Genomic DNA, 13,402 nt, shown 5'->3' on the forward strand with positions numbered 1-13,402 from the left:
AGAGGTGATGAGGAACCTTGGAGGCCCCTCTAGTTCTAAGGGAATCCTTTATAAGGACCCCTTGAAAAAGCCTAACACAGGTTCAGAAGTTGTAACAACTTCTGAGGGACTGGTCAACCAGGTCCCCTATAACTTTAAAAAGACTGATGTTCCTCAAAGGGTTTGTAGGTCATATGGCTTACAAAGGAAAACCTTTGATTGGGCCATAGAACATAGGTGAAGGTGTCACCATCAAAATGCTGATGGACTCTCTAGGATGTATATCATCGACTAGAGGTATGAGGTTCATCCAGGAGTGGATTAAATCCTCCTGTCCCTTAGTCTGGGGCGGGCGAGTGTTAGGGAGAATTCTCTGTTTAGGCTGAATTTCCTAACCTAGTGAGTCCCCTAGCAGCTTTGCTGGATTTTTGGGGTTTATTTTTTTCTCCTGCCAAGAGTGAGACTCTTTTACCCTCACTCTTGAGCATGATTTGAGTGTGTTTCTTTGAATCTAGATGTGTTTAATGGGCTATGAGGTCTTTTACTCCATAGGGCTTCATGTGTTTTTGTGATGTGTGTTACACAGCACCCTCCGTGCAGTAACACAGGGCTGTCATAGTGACCCCCCAGTATAGACCCCATACCCTGGGACTGACTACTGTCTCCCAGGGCATGTAAAGTCACCATTGACTTTACTAGTCTTAAATTCTGAACAGAACCAGTACAAACCATCATATTGTGGACGTACTGGTTGGGGCAATTCAATTACCCCGGGGTCTGTTAGTCGAGGGGGCACGTCTCCGTCCCCCCTGATCGAGTTTTGGCTAGTGGCAGTGGATACTATTTTTTATTTTCAACCGCGAATATTTTCCTATGGGATTTCCCATTGTTTTAGGCTACTACCTTTATTTAATTATTTACGGTAGCCTCGAACATACCGCCGGTTTATTTAATTAATATTAATTCTCCGGTTGGTATTTTCTTTGCCAAAACTTGATTCTAAAATTGCATTTGTGTTCTCTTCTGTGACTCCAAGTCGAGCCCTTTGTTCCACTTTTTGGCAGGCTTCTCCACAGAAGCCCTCCCAAAGTGGTGCCACTCTGTCTGGGGTACTTAGGAGGGGTGGAGGGAAATGTAGGCACCCTGGACTGAGTTGCCTAGGCAACTCAAGTCGCACTCCATCCTGATTGGCCCAAGTGGTGAGCCGGCCGGCTCACCACTTAGCATGTTTGAGTGACAGGTAGGCTGAGTGAATGGGGGTTTGCTACATAAAAGCAGGGCTTTGGGGACTGGAACTTCAGAAGTCGCCACAGGACCGAAGAATCCGACGAGGGAGAAGCTGAGCCGACCTGCCACGACACCACTACCGGTGGAGCCCTGCTGGACTGCCTCACCACTTTTCCCAACGACAGAGGAGATCTCCCGCCGGAGAGTCTTCTTCCTTTGACTGGTGGGGATAACCAGTTTCACCGTCTTTTCGCTTTCCCGACATACCTCGTGGCCGCCTTGCCCGTGCCAAGCACCCCGGCAACCGGGATACCACGTTTTACCATGACCGCGAAACAAAGGTACCACCTTTAACCGGAAAACTCTGCGGCTGGTTTCTGCCCTGGTAGTGCAACAACCTTCATCTTTCCTTGAATTCGAGATCTTCTCTTCCCCTGGACGACAACGCAACTTGCACCCACTACCAGGAACAACTGCCACCGCTGGAGGATCCTTCCCACTTAAGGTACCGTGTCCCACCTGGCTTCCCTGGCTACCGACTGTACGGGGTAGATTTAGCCACCGGCTTTCGAACCTGGGTTAGCCTGGGACATCCTGGCTAAACTTTCCCAAGCCTCTCTAAACTCTTTTTGAACCCTCTGCAAGACTTTCTAAGCCTAGTGTAACTGTGTGATCTTGGGCGCATTTGTGCTCTGCTCTCTCTAAGAGTGGGCCCAGCCTTTGGACTTTGGCTCACCAGTGACTTTTGCTCTTCTGCCTTGCGTGTAGTGTTCCTGAATCTTAGAGTGGTGTACCTTTCCATATTCTGTCTTTCTCCCTCCCTTTCTCACAAACTTATTGGAGTGCAATCTAGTTAAGCGCTCACCTCTGTATGAAAATAAGTGGTGTTTTACTGTGACTTATCCGATAAGGAAAAAAGGGGTGTATATATTACAATAGTAACTGTGTTTAGAATATTTTACAATAAGAGTGCTGGAGTGTTTCAAACTGTGTGTTTTTAAATAAATAATTATATACTTTGATACCAAAGCTCTGGTCAGTGTTTGCTTGTATTGTTGTATCTGAGTGCCTATTGTGTATACTTTGCATACTGCCTAACTCTTCTTGAGGGAAGTCTGACTGCTCAGCCACAGCTACCAGGTAAATCTGGGTGGTACAGACTGCTACCAAGTGGGTTTACTGCCAACACCTGTAGTCTTAAATCTTTTGCAGTGATCCCTAAGGGAACTGCACAGGTTTCTGCCTAACACACAGTATCCCGTACTCTGGCCATCGTTACCTCATACTTGCAAACAAACATTCTGAACAGCATGCCAGGTAGATAGGAACGGTAGACACATTACAGCACAGCATTAATTGTGGCACAATAAAATCAAGGGCCACTTGATGTGCTATGGTCAAACATTTCTACACTGTATACAAGCTATTAAGCACAAGAATTTAGTCAAGTGACAGAGGACGCCGAGACGGACTGTCTTGTGATGATCGTAACAGAGACAACGGCAGAAAATACTATACTATAACAGCAACTTACAAAAAGCAAAATACATATAGTTTTTGTCTGCATTGTGAATTTGAGGTGTTTAAGAACAGACTTAGTGACTCACGCCCTGAAGTGTGCCTAAAATAAACCTTTATTGAGTCTAGCAATTATTGTACAGAATTCCAGAAAGACTATTTGTTATTCCGATTCTTTCTTATTTAGAGTCACTGCTCAAAGTGTTACACTTGTGGAACCCCCTGTTTTTTAGGAGGCCTGAAAAAGAAAGCCAGCTACTCCAGAAACAAAGAGCCACATGGTGCAGGCCACAGCCCAGAAGCTTCCATTTGAAGAAAAAGAACATCTTTTATCTATCAAGGCGGAGAATTGAGTGCACACAAGACGTGCGAATCAAACAAAAAAACTTAACAACTCAATAACATGTTGGCAAAAAACTATAACAGGCTGTTACATTGCATCATTTTAATCCCATTTTAACTCATAAATTCCTTTTTTTCTTCTAGCCATTGTTAATGAAATCAATAAGAAAATGTTATACATATTGTAAAAATGTGAGACTCTTACATGTTCTTTTATTATATTTGTAAAGTTGAATTGTCAACTAAATCAAATAAAAAAAATAAAAAAAAACATCTTTTATTTTATTTATTATTATATTTTTTTTTAGTTTATGGGTAGCAAACGAGACCACAGGGGTAGTAGCAAGGGAGACTTCAAGGGTCGCAGGTTCGACCCATGGCGACGCCCAAATGATGTCCCTCCCGACCACCACTTTTGGCAGCTGCGAGCATTGCTCTTGGTGGGGATTCTGGTTTGTTTCCGGGGCCAGTACGGGGCAGGCGGCCTAGCGTCGTAGCAACGCCCTTTCGCAGGCACAACGGCCTAGCAGTGCTGGTTTTGGGCCTCCCACTTCTCTTTCCGTCCACCTTTTCCCGCCTTACCATTTCTGAGACGTGCTCCCATGTCGGGAGGGTCTCTTTTGTTTAACGTCGCGCCTGCTTGGTGCTGCAGGCTGTCTGCCCTTGTGTGGAGAGGAGCGCCTACAGTACACTTTAGCCTCACGCCCAGTAGAGGCGTGTTAGGCAGGCTTCCACAACGCCTGCTCGGTGTGCTCGCATACAATAATTCATCCACACCCGCCACACTGTCTGAAGTCCCAGCCATCACGCTGGCTGATATTCTGCTATCAGATTAAAAGAAGATTTCTTTTCTGTACATTGCTGATTGTGTTACATTGGGGACACAGTTATTAGAAGTTCTTTTTCCCTTCATTAAGTTATAAACAATTACTTTAATTTTGGGCATTTACATTCTGGTGCTTGGAGATGGCAGCCAGGGGGGTAAGGCCCTTTCTTCTGCAGATGACAGCACACAGGTTAGGCTTTCTAATAAAAGTGTAAGGTTCAGGGAGGGTACCGTTTCTCTCCCGGCCTTGTTGATTAGGGTCATTCAAGATACCATCTGCGCTAATTGACCTTAACAGTACGCTGGCCTCAGCTTTTGATAGGCTGATTAATAAAATTGCAGATGTCCATCCACAATCAGGCCCAGAGTCTACGCCTCCTCCGCAGGAACCACGCAGATGCAAGGCTAAATCCAAGCATTTAATAATGCAGGAAGGGCAGGGTTCTGGTTCCTCCGTCCAGGAAGAGTCCCCTAGGAGGGTGTTGAAACATAGGATAGTTGACAAGGGCCTTTCTCACTCCCTTCCATCTTGCGCAAACCAGCCGGAGGGGAGGAGTGAAGGAGGGATGGGGGGTGAAGCTCCTGGGGACCCATCCATTTCCACTTCATCTCATGATTCCTCTGAGGACTCAGATTCCCTGCCCAAGCGGTGTAAGACAAAAGGGTTTCCTTTAGATCAATCCCAGGTTACCGATACCCCATTAGTGGATGGTACCGGCCTTCCGTTCTTCGATTCTGCCCTCATTCAGCACCCCAGGTCGGCAGAATCGCACCCGTCAGGGGCTGTCTCCGCTTTCCTTAGGCATTGCATCAGGAGGCCCTGAAAAGAGGATAGGAAAAAACTCTGCTCACAATGTCCCAGGCCAATACTCCCAGGTAAGGCGGCCCTTACCCCAGAAATTGACCAATCCATGGTTTCTTTTTTGTCAAAGAAAGGTAAATATCTGGAAAAAGGGGTGGATAATGCATTAAAGGGGTGTCAAGCTCGGGTACTGGTTGTCCTGGGCTCCCTTAAACAGATTTTCAAAATTGCAGAGGAGGCCGCGCTCTCAAACTCCCCTTTGGATGTGGATGCCCTAAGGGGGTGGATACAAAGGGCCATTTGCCTGCTCGGCAATGCCAATGCCTCTATTTCCAGAGAGCGTCGTAAAGCACTTCTCATGAGAATTGACTCTAAATCGTTGGATATGTCAGAAGGAGAGGCAGGCCCAAAGGCTCGGGGGCATCTTTTTGGGTATAGGTTTATAAAAGATCTGTCTACATATGTGCAAACCTTCACAGCATTGGACAAAGCGCAAGTCAACCTCCGAAAGGTTTTCACCACAAAGGTTTTTGATAGGGCCGCAAGAGGGAGAGCCCGCTCCTCTGGCCGCCCCTCCCAGTGCTCGTCTCTGCCCAGACAATATGCCACCAGGGGTGTGCACAACTCAAGAGGTGCCCAGGCGGCATTCTTTCCCCATAGAGGGAACTAGCAGAGAGGTTGTGACGTGAGAGGTTTGGTAGAGCAAGGACAGCTCCAGGTAATGCCACATGTCTTAAATATTTCTTCCTGCAGAGTTCTGGGGTGAAGGCTGTTTGGGTTTTTTCTGCAAAGGGAGGCTCTCACTTCAGATCCATGTATTCTCCAAACATTGAGTGGTTTTCGCATAGATTTCTATTCTCCCCCATGCCAATTAGTCTGCCCAACTCCCCGCTCGTTCACCAAAATCAAGCAGTGGGCAGTCGATGCAGAGGTTCAGGAACTCATCTTCGAGGTTGCGGTAGTCCCAGCCACCTTCACAACATCCCAATTCCAGAGTACAATTTTTATAGCTCCAAAGCCTGAAGAGGGGTTTTGTCCTGTCATAAACCTAAAAGCACTGAACTCCTTTGTGGTTTACAACTATTTCAAGATGGAGGGCATTCGCCTCCTCAGGGATACACTTCTCCCGGTTGATTGGATGGTCAAGATAGACCTCAAAATGCATTTTTTGTGGTCCCAATCTCGGCTCCCCACCAGGAGTTTCTCCAGTTTCATTGGAAAGCACCGATTTGGTAGTTTGCCTCTCTCCCGTTCGGTCTTTCCTCGGCCCCTTAGAGCTTCATCAAGATAATGAAACCAGTCATGGCCCATCTTAGGTCCAGGGGGATAAGAATCATCATTTATCAAGACGGCATGCTCCTTATGGCTCAGAGTTTTCAGATGCTGCAATCACATCTAGCTATCTCAGTCTCTCTCCTCCAAAGCCTCGGTTTTGTAATAAATGGGAAGAAGTCCATCTTCCTGCCTACGCAATGTATCCAGTTTCTGGGCTTCAGTATAGAGTCAAAGCAATGCATCCTCCTCCTTCCAGATGGCAACCTGTCCAAAATCCGGAAGGAGATTTGAGGTTTTCTAACAAAAGGCAAAGTGTCCCTCAGGCACTTAGCCAGAGTAGTAGGTATGTTGTCAGTGTCCATTGGCTATCTTTCCAGCCAGCTTCATTACTGAAGGCCTGTCATCTTTGCAGGAACTCTTGTACTCCCAGATAGTAGACTTATCTCCCGAGGCCACGGTAAAACTCCATTGTGGCTCAGACACATGGACGCCTGGAATGGCAGAGCGATTTATGGTCCATAGCCGAATGGAAACCTAGAGTCCGATGCCAGCAGGGGAGGCTGGAGAGCCAGAATAGAGAAGGTGTCTACTGGGGGAAAGTGGTCGAAGCAGGAGAGGGCTCAGCATATCAACTGTCTGGAACTCTTAGTGGGATCCTTTGCAGTCAAAATTCTTCTAAAAGATCTGATTGCTCTGTCCTCCTGCACATGGACAATGCGTTGGCAGTTCGCTGTATCAATCATCTTGGGGGTACCATTCCAAGGCACAAGCAGATCTTGCACGATATTTCTGGCATTATTGCCTAGACAGGAACATTCTGTTGAAGGCAGATCTTCCAGGGTCCATCAATGCAGTATGTAAGGAAGGCATGGTATCAAACAGTAAAACAGACACAAGTGACCACAGTTCAAGGGTGTTTATTGAACTTCAATTGGGTTTGAAAAATGGATATCTAATCCTAGGTCTAAAGATGGGAGCAAGCTACGACCATCAAATAATAATAACACAGTCCTAGTGGTGTCTTGTCAAAATAAAAGGGCCTATGCTAATAAACCTATTGCCAATCCTTACTTCTAAATACAAATGGTCTGGGAAACAATGTTATACAAAAGAAAAGCATTCAGGAAATGATATGTCAGGATAGTTAAGCCGTTAGCTTCCCTTCCCCAAGTTTTCAGCACGGGACAAGGTGGGACACTCAAGCTTAGCACATACTCTGGCTTTTCTAGCATGAGGATGCAGTTCAGAATCTCAGTATCTGGGGCTTCTGTGCCAAAGTCTATTTGCAATTCAAAGGGGGTCATTCCGACCCTGGTGGTAGGGGGTTAACGGCACCGGTAAGGATGCCGGTGCCGTTAACCCCCTACTGCCACATTCCGAGGTCCCTTAGCGGGTCCCACCAGGAACGGCTGGTCTGACCAGCCATCCTTAGCGGGACCTATTAAGGGACCATGGAGCTAGTAACGGGCCCGCAATTTGCGGGCCCGTTATTAGCTCCTTCCCCATTCCCATTGAGCCCTATGGGGGCTCAATGGGAATGGGGAATGGTTTTCTGAATGGAGATTTACCGGTCTTCCAAGGTTGGAATGGCCCGGTAAGTCCCTATTCAGAGACACCGGACCCGGGTTTATAGGCAGCCATGGTGCTAGCAGCACCATGGCTACCTCCAAACTCAGAATGACCCCCAAAGTCTCTTACTTCAGAGGGCCCGATGAGACAGACATACATTCAAAGTTCCTTACTCCTCAGGATTCTCGTATGCACAACTTCTCTGATGATTCACTTTTCACCCTGAGTCCCCTTCTGCTGGGCTCAGACCCGCTTTAACACAAAACCTTCAATTAGTCTCCCTCTGCCCGACTCAGACCAATTTATCTAATTTTTCCAAACATTCTTTACGGTATCAAAAGATTTTGGACTGTGCGCAGGATTTTGCTTGACTCGTCGCAGGACCACTTTGATTTTACAATTCTTAACAACTCTTTAAATTTCACTTTTGCCACTTCTCAGCTGGATGCTTACAGAGACCTTCAATTGAGCACACACGCTGTGCCGGACCACTCTGTAAAAAGTATTGTATCTTTTCCCTTCAAAGTTCAAACACTCATTAGCAGTTAAACTTTACTTGCATCCTTTATCACACGTGTTTTAACAATGCTTGTTCCAGTGCACGCCATACAATATTGCTGCTTGCAACCTTGGCTTCAACACAGACCGGTCTTGTATCGGTCTCCCCAACACAACGGCTGTGTTGATTTCACTGATGCTGCTTTGTTCTTAGAGCCAAGGATGGTACCACGGCGGCTGCTGCTTCTCCATGCCTTGATTAATTACATGGGAGGGCCCCGGGTATCTCCGACACATAATGCAGAATTCCTCAGCCTGGTTTCCTGGTCTTACACTTTCTACTTTCAAGGCAGGGACGTCATTTAGGGGTCACCAGAGGACGCAACTGCGACCTCTGAGGTCTCCCTTGCGACCTCTGTGGTCTCCCTTGCAACCTCTAAGAAAATATGTAAAAATGTTTTGTTTTTTTAGTAATGCAAGCTCCTGAGCTGAGGCCAGCACCATGTGGCTCTTTGCTTTTGGAGTGGCTGGCTTTCTTGTTCATGCCCCTTAAAAAAAAAAAGAAAAATAAGAACAGGAGTGCCACAACTCTAACACTTTCAGCACTGACCCTAAATAAGAAAGAATAGGAATACCAAATAATGTGTCTTTCTGGAATTCTATACAATAAATGCAAGACTCATTAAAGGTTTATTTCAGGCACACTTCAGGGGGTGAGTCACTGATTTAGTCTGTTCTTAAACGCCTAAACTCAGCCTTTCATCCTTCTGAGGTCGATAAATGAGTATATTGGGTGTATATTGTTTCTATATAAAGCGCTTAAGCTTTATCACATCATTATCATTTGGTCATGGTCATCTGCTTGCATTCACAGTTATTTGTTAATATGGACCCATACACACTGATCTTAAAGATACATATGGCGATCCATTCTTGTTTGAAATGTACATCACATTATAGTGATATCGTAGCCATATTTTGCATAGTATACAATGCTATGTGATGCCACTTCCTGTTTTGTCAACGGGTGAAAGGTTGTGTTCCATCACTACCCCCGATATCACTTTGGGGTAGGGTCAAATTACATCATTTCCTGTGATGTCATCAGGGGTCAAGGGTTATGTGATGTCACTTCCGCTACCCCTGGCATTTTGGTGAAATTACGTCCCTGTTTCGAGGGGTCTTGAAAGTAATGGTTCCTTGTTGGAAAGGTCAAGGGAATGTCCCTCCTTGCAATCCCCTCCTGTTTTGCTGTCTTTCTTCTCGTCCAGCTTCCATCAAGAAACTGTTTCCTTGTGTGACATGCCTCGCTCACAGTGTGCTCTCGTGCCCTGCCTTTTATCCGCATGGGGAAGTTTAATGGAATTCAGGTGTGAGTAGTTATCAGTAATTGCCTGACCTCACCTGACCAATGCATTGAGACACGTCAGGTACATGGCTCGGGTGTTAGTTTGATTTCTCCCATAGCAGGCTGTCCGTGTGAAAGTGTTCGTATTGTGAAAGGGGGTAGAGTTCCTAAGTATCTTACCTGGTAGGAGGGGGTAAAGGTGTTACAAGGAAGGGGATACCACATCTTACCATCTGGTGGCCCACTCCTACTCCCCGAAGACCCCTCACCCAGGTGATTCTCCCACACTCGTCCACCCCCAAGAAACTGGATCTAAAAGCGATGCCCGTGTCCTGGCCACCTGGATAACAGATTCTCAGGGACTAATGAGTGAGACACCTTCTGATTTCTCACAAGTGGCACACTGGAATTCCAGAAACCTTCAGGACAGAAGCAACTGGATGTTAGACAGGAGTGTCTTTTCCCAAATCCTCTCTCTCTGGGGTCCAATCCAGATAGATCTTTTTGCCTCCAGGCTCAATTATCAGTTGCCTCGCTTTTACAGCTGGAGGCCGGACCCCAACGCTCGGGCGATAGATGCGTTTCTGCAGGATTGGTCAGTGGAGATGGGGGTACACCATTCCGCCCTTTGCTATGATAGCAAGAATCCTTGTACACGTTTTCAGGCAATCTGAAACACTGATAATAGTGACACCCTTTTGACTTCCTCAGATATGGTTTTCAGCCCTCTTAGCATTAGCAGTGGATATTCTGCGGCTTCTTCCTCATCATCCCCACATCATCACAGACCTGGCAGGTCTCCAGGTCTCCCCCGATCTGGCAGATTGGGGTCACCTCTCCCCTTTGGCCTGGACGATCTCTGCTCTTCCTGGTGCTGCCAATAACATTCGCGAGATACTCTGAGAGTCATCAAAGACTCATGAGCAGCTTTCACCAAGTCAGTTACTCCTCAGACTGTAGTGAGAGGGTGGGCTGGTGCATGGCTAAACATGGTGTCCAGTCAAAGTTTCGAAACAATAGTTTCGAATGCCAAAAGTTTCGACACAAAAGGGCAGACATTTATTATTATTTTTTTTTAATTTTGTATTGTAAAAGAAGTGTTTTTTTTTTTAAAAACAGGGGTTTGGGGGGGAAACCCCCCCAAAAAAATCAAAACTTTTATTTTCCGCACTTTTGTGTTGGAACTATTCGCATTCAAAACCCTTGCTGGTAAGGTCTGGGCTGATTATACTGCAGTGGCTGTGGCCGAAAAGGCATCCTGGTGGCCACTTGGGGTCGCATCGGGGGGAATGGTACGCCCTCCCTGCAGAAGGATTGAAAATGTCCCTCTGTCCCGCAATTAGTGCATCGTTGGGACAGGGCCGGACATGACCCTGAGTGGGGGAAGGACATTCCGCAGCAGTAGCACTGTCTTTGTTGGCGTGCGGCGGGCATTGCAGGGGTCGCCGGTAGTCTGTCTGGCTGCGGGCCCCTGTCCCCTTGACGGGGCGGCTGTATGGCAGCTATGAGCTCACCCGTGTCTGGATCTGGATTAGGGTTGCCCGAGCGTCCCATGGATGAGGCTTGCGCATCCACCCTCTCATGGATGTGAGCGAGTTCACTCACTTCAGGTATGGTGAGAGGTTTTTTTTAGCAGCTGCTTCTTGAGTGCGGGGGAGAGGCAGCCTTCGATCACCCTCAGCCGTATGGCTTCCTCCAGCGAGAACGCGTCAAATTGGCAGTTCATCCCTTTCACTCGTAGACGTGTGATGAATTCATCTACAGTCTCTTGTGGCAGTTGGGTGCACTGGTTGAACAGATATCTTTCGTAGTCCCGATTGACCTCGATGATCAACAGTTTGTCTAACGCCCTAATCAGATTGGGGAAGGTGTCTTGTTCCGCTGCCGGAATTGCTTTTACGACGGTTTTGATTTCCCCCCCTACGAGGTTGAGGAAAATGTCTCTTATGTTGGGGGAGTCCCCGTCGCCGGATCCCCTCACAAAGTGATGAAAATCATCCATCCAGTCGGTCCACCTGGGCCCTTTGGTTGCTTGGGGTGTCATGGTCAATGGTGGGGGCAGCCGCAGCTGTATCGACTTCGCCGCCCGCGGTGGTTGAGGTCCCCGGCTGGAACCCGGGTCGGAGGGTGGAGTGCTCATGGTGCTTGGGAGTTAGGCCTGGGTGAGGTTGGTAGGCCTCGAGCGGGTCCGCGTGCGCCCCGGCGCCCTTCGGATGTCCAGTGGTCCGGGCGTCTTCTTCAGCGAGGTGGTTTCGGTGGCGAATTCTATGGTCCGGGAGGGAGGACGTGGGCGGGATCGCCTCTGCAGGGTTCTGGAGGAGGAGGCTCAGCGGGCCGGTAGCCGCCTGAGCGTATCCGGCGGATTGCCGTGGTGCGCGGAGGAGGAGCAGGAGGAGGAGGCTCGCAGGGTCTCCTGCAGCACGAGCGCGGAAGCAGCGGACTGCTGCTGGAGGAGGGCTCCGGTGTGCGGGAGAAATCCTCGTCGCCAAATGTTGCCTAGGGATCTAGGCCCAATGAAGGACGCACACGCGGAGGGATTGGAGGAACGTCTTTATTCTTTTACAACTATGGAGTAATAATCGCTTGCCGCGCACGTGCCCCAGAACCCCCTTTCTTCAATAAGGCTCCGCCTTCCCAACGGCGGGGGCTCGAGAGTGTTAACTCCTTGAGCCCCGGGTAACAGAAACTATTACTATAAACCCTAAACATATCAATCCTGTTTCTGTCCCTCCTGTGGAGGTGTTTAATTTTTTTAGTGCAGCTATTTAAAGAAGGCAGAGCTTACAGGACAATTAATAAGTTTAGATCAGCCATTTCAGCTGGGCATATCCTATGGTCAGGCTCTCAAGTCCATTTGCATCAAAGTCCTGCCTAAAGCTAGGTACTCAGTTCTGTGGGATGTTAATGTGGTGTTACAGTTGTTATAGTCTTGGCCAGATAACGAGGATCTAAACTTACAACCGTTTTTTTTCTTAAATTTTGCAATATTGTTATGCCTTGTTTCTATTAAGATGATTTCGGATATCAGGGTTCTTGATATAGGTAATAAGGTGTTTTCTACTCAGGGGGTAACATTCTTTGTTTCCAGGAGAACACAATGCATGATGTCCTCAGTTTCTTATCCCACTTTTCCGGGGATCACAAAATGTGTGTAGTTCAGTGTTTAAAATGTTTTGTACTAAAGACTGCGGGGCTTAGAACTCCTGGCTCCTCTCAGCTGCTCATATATCTCCGTAAGCCCCTTAAGCATGTGTCCCCAACGACTTTAGCAAGATGGATAAGGTGGGTTATGAAGTAGGCTGGAATAGATACCTCTCTTTATGGGGCGCATTCTGTAAGAGGTGCCATACCCTCAAAAGCGGCTTCCTGGAGGGGTGGGGGGATCTGCAACACATTCTGAAGGCAGCTGATTGGTCAAAAGAGTCCATGTTCAAAACCTTTTATCATAAGTGGATTGAGCATGTTGCTGTTAATGTTATTCAAGGGCTTTAAACGTACAAAATATGAAGCCTCCTGTCTTGTAATAGAATGAATAATCCCCCTCACTAAAGTGAGAGGGGGTTTAGATTCTATTACAGACAAGGGGGCAAGTATTATCTCTCCCACCAGCCCTTTGTTTTTTCTATTATCATGCAGCTTCCGGGTGATGTGCATTTCAGTCCAGAGGTCAGGGAGTTTCAAGAATTATCATCGGACGGGCAGGCTGCCTTCTTCACTTTCTGGTTTTGTTCCTCTGTGGCAGCGTTTGGTCTTCATGATGGCATTCATTGTGTGGCAGCGGCGGAAAAGGACGTCATCATTAGGAAAGGCACTTTTATAATTAAGGCTGAGTCACTACTGGTTGCTATGGGGGCATGACCTAACCACCATCTTGGATTGGGGTATGCCCATACACTTGTGTTTATACATGAAGTTTTTCATGTTAAAACAAAACTTGTTTTTTCTTGTAAAAGTTTGTTTCTTTGCTGCTGTGGTGTTGGTAGTAAAGATTAATGCATAATACTCGCCTCCTTTTCTT

The sequence above is a fragment of the Ambystoma mexicanum genome, chromosome 5q (assembly GCF_040938575.1).
Source record: "Ambystoma mexicanum isolate Mex_15411 chromosome 5q, UKY_AmexF1_1, whole genome shotgun sequence".
Classification (NCBI taxonomy): domain Eukaryota; kingdom Metazoa; phylum Chordata; class Amphibia; order Caudata; family Ambystomatidae; genus Ambystoma; species Ambystoma mexicanum.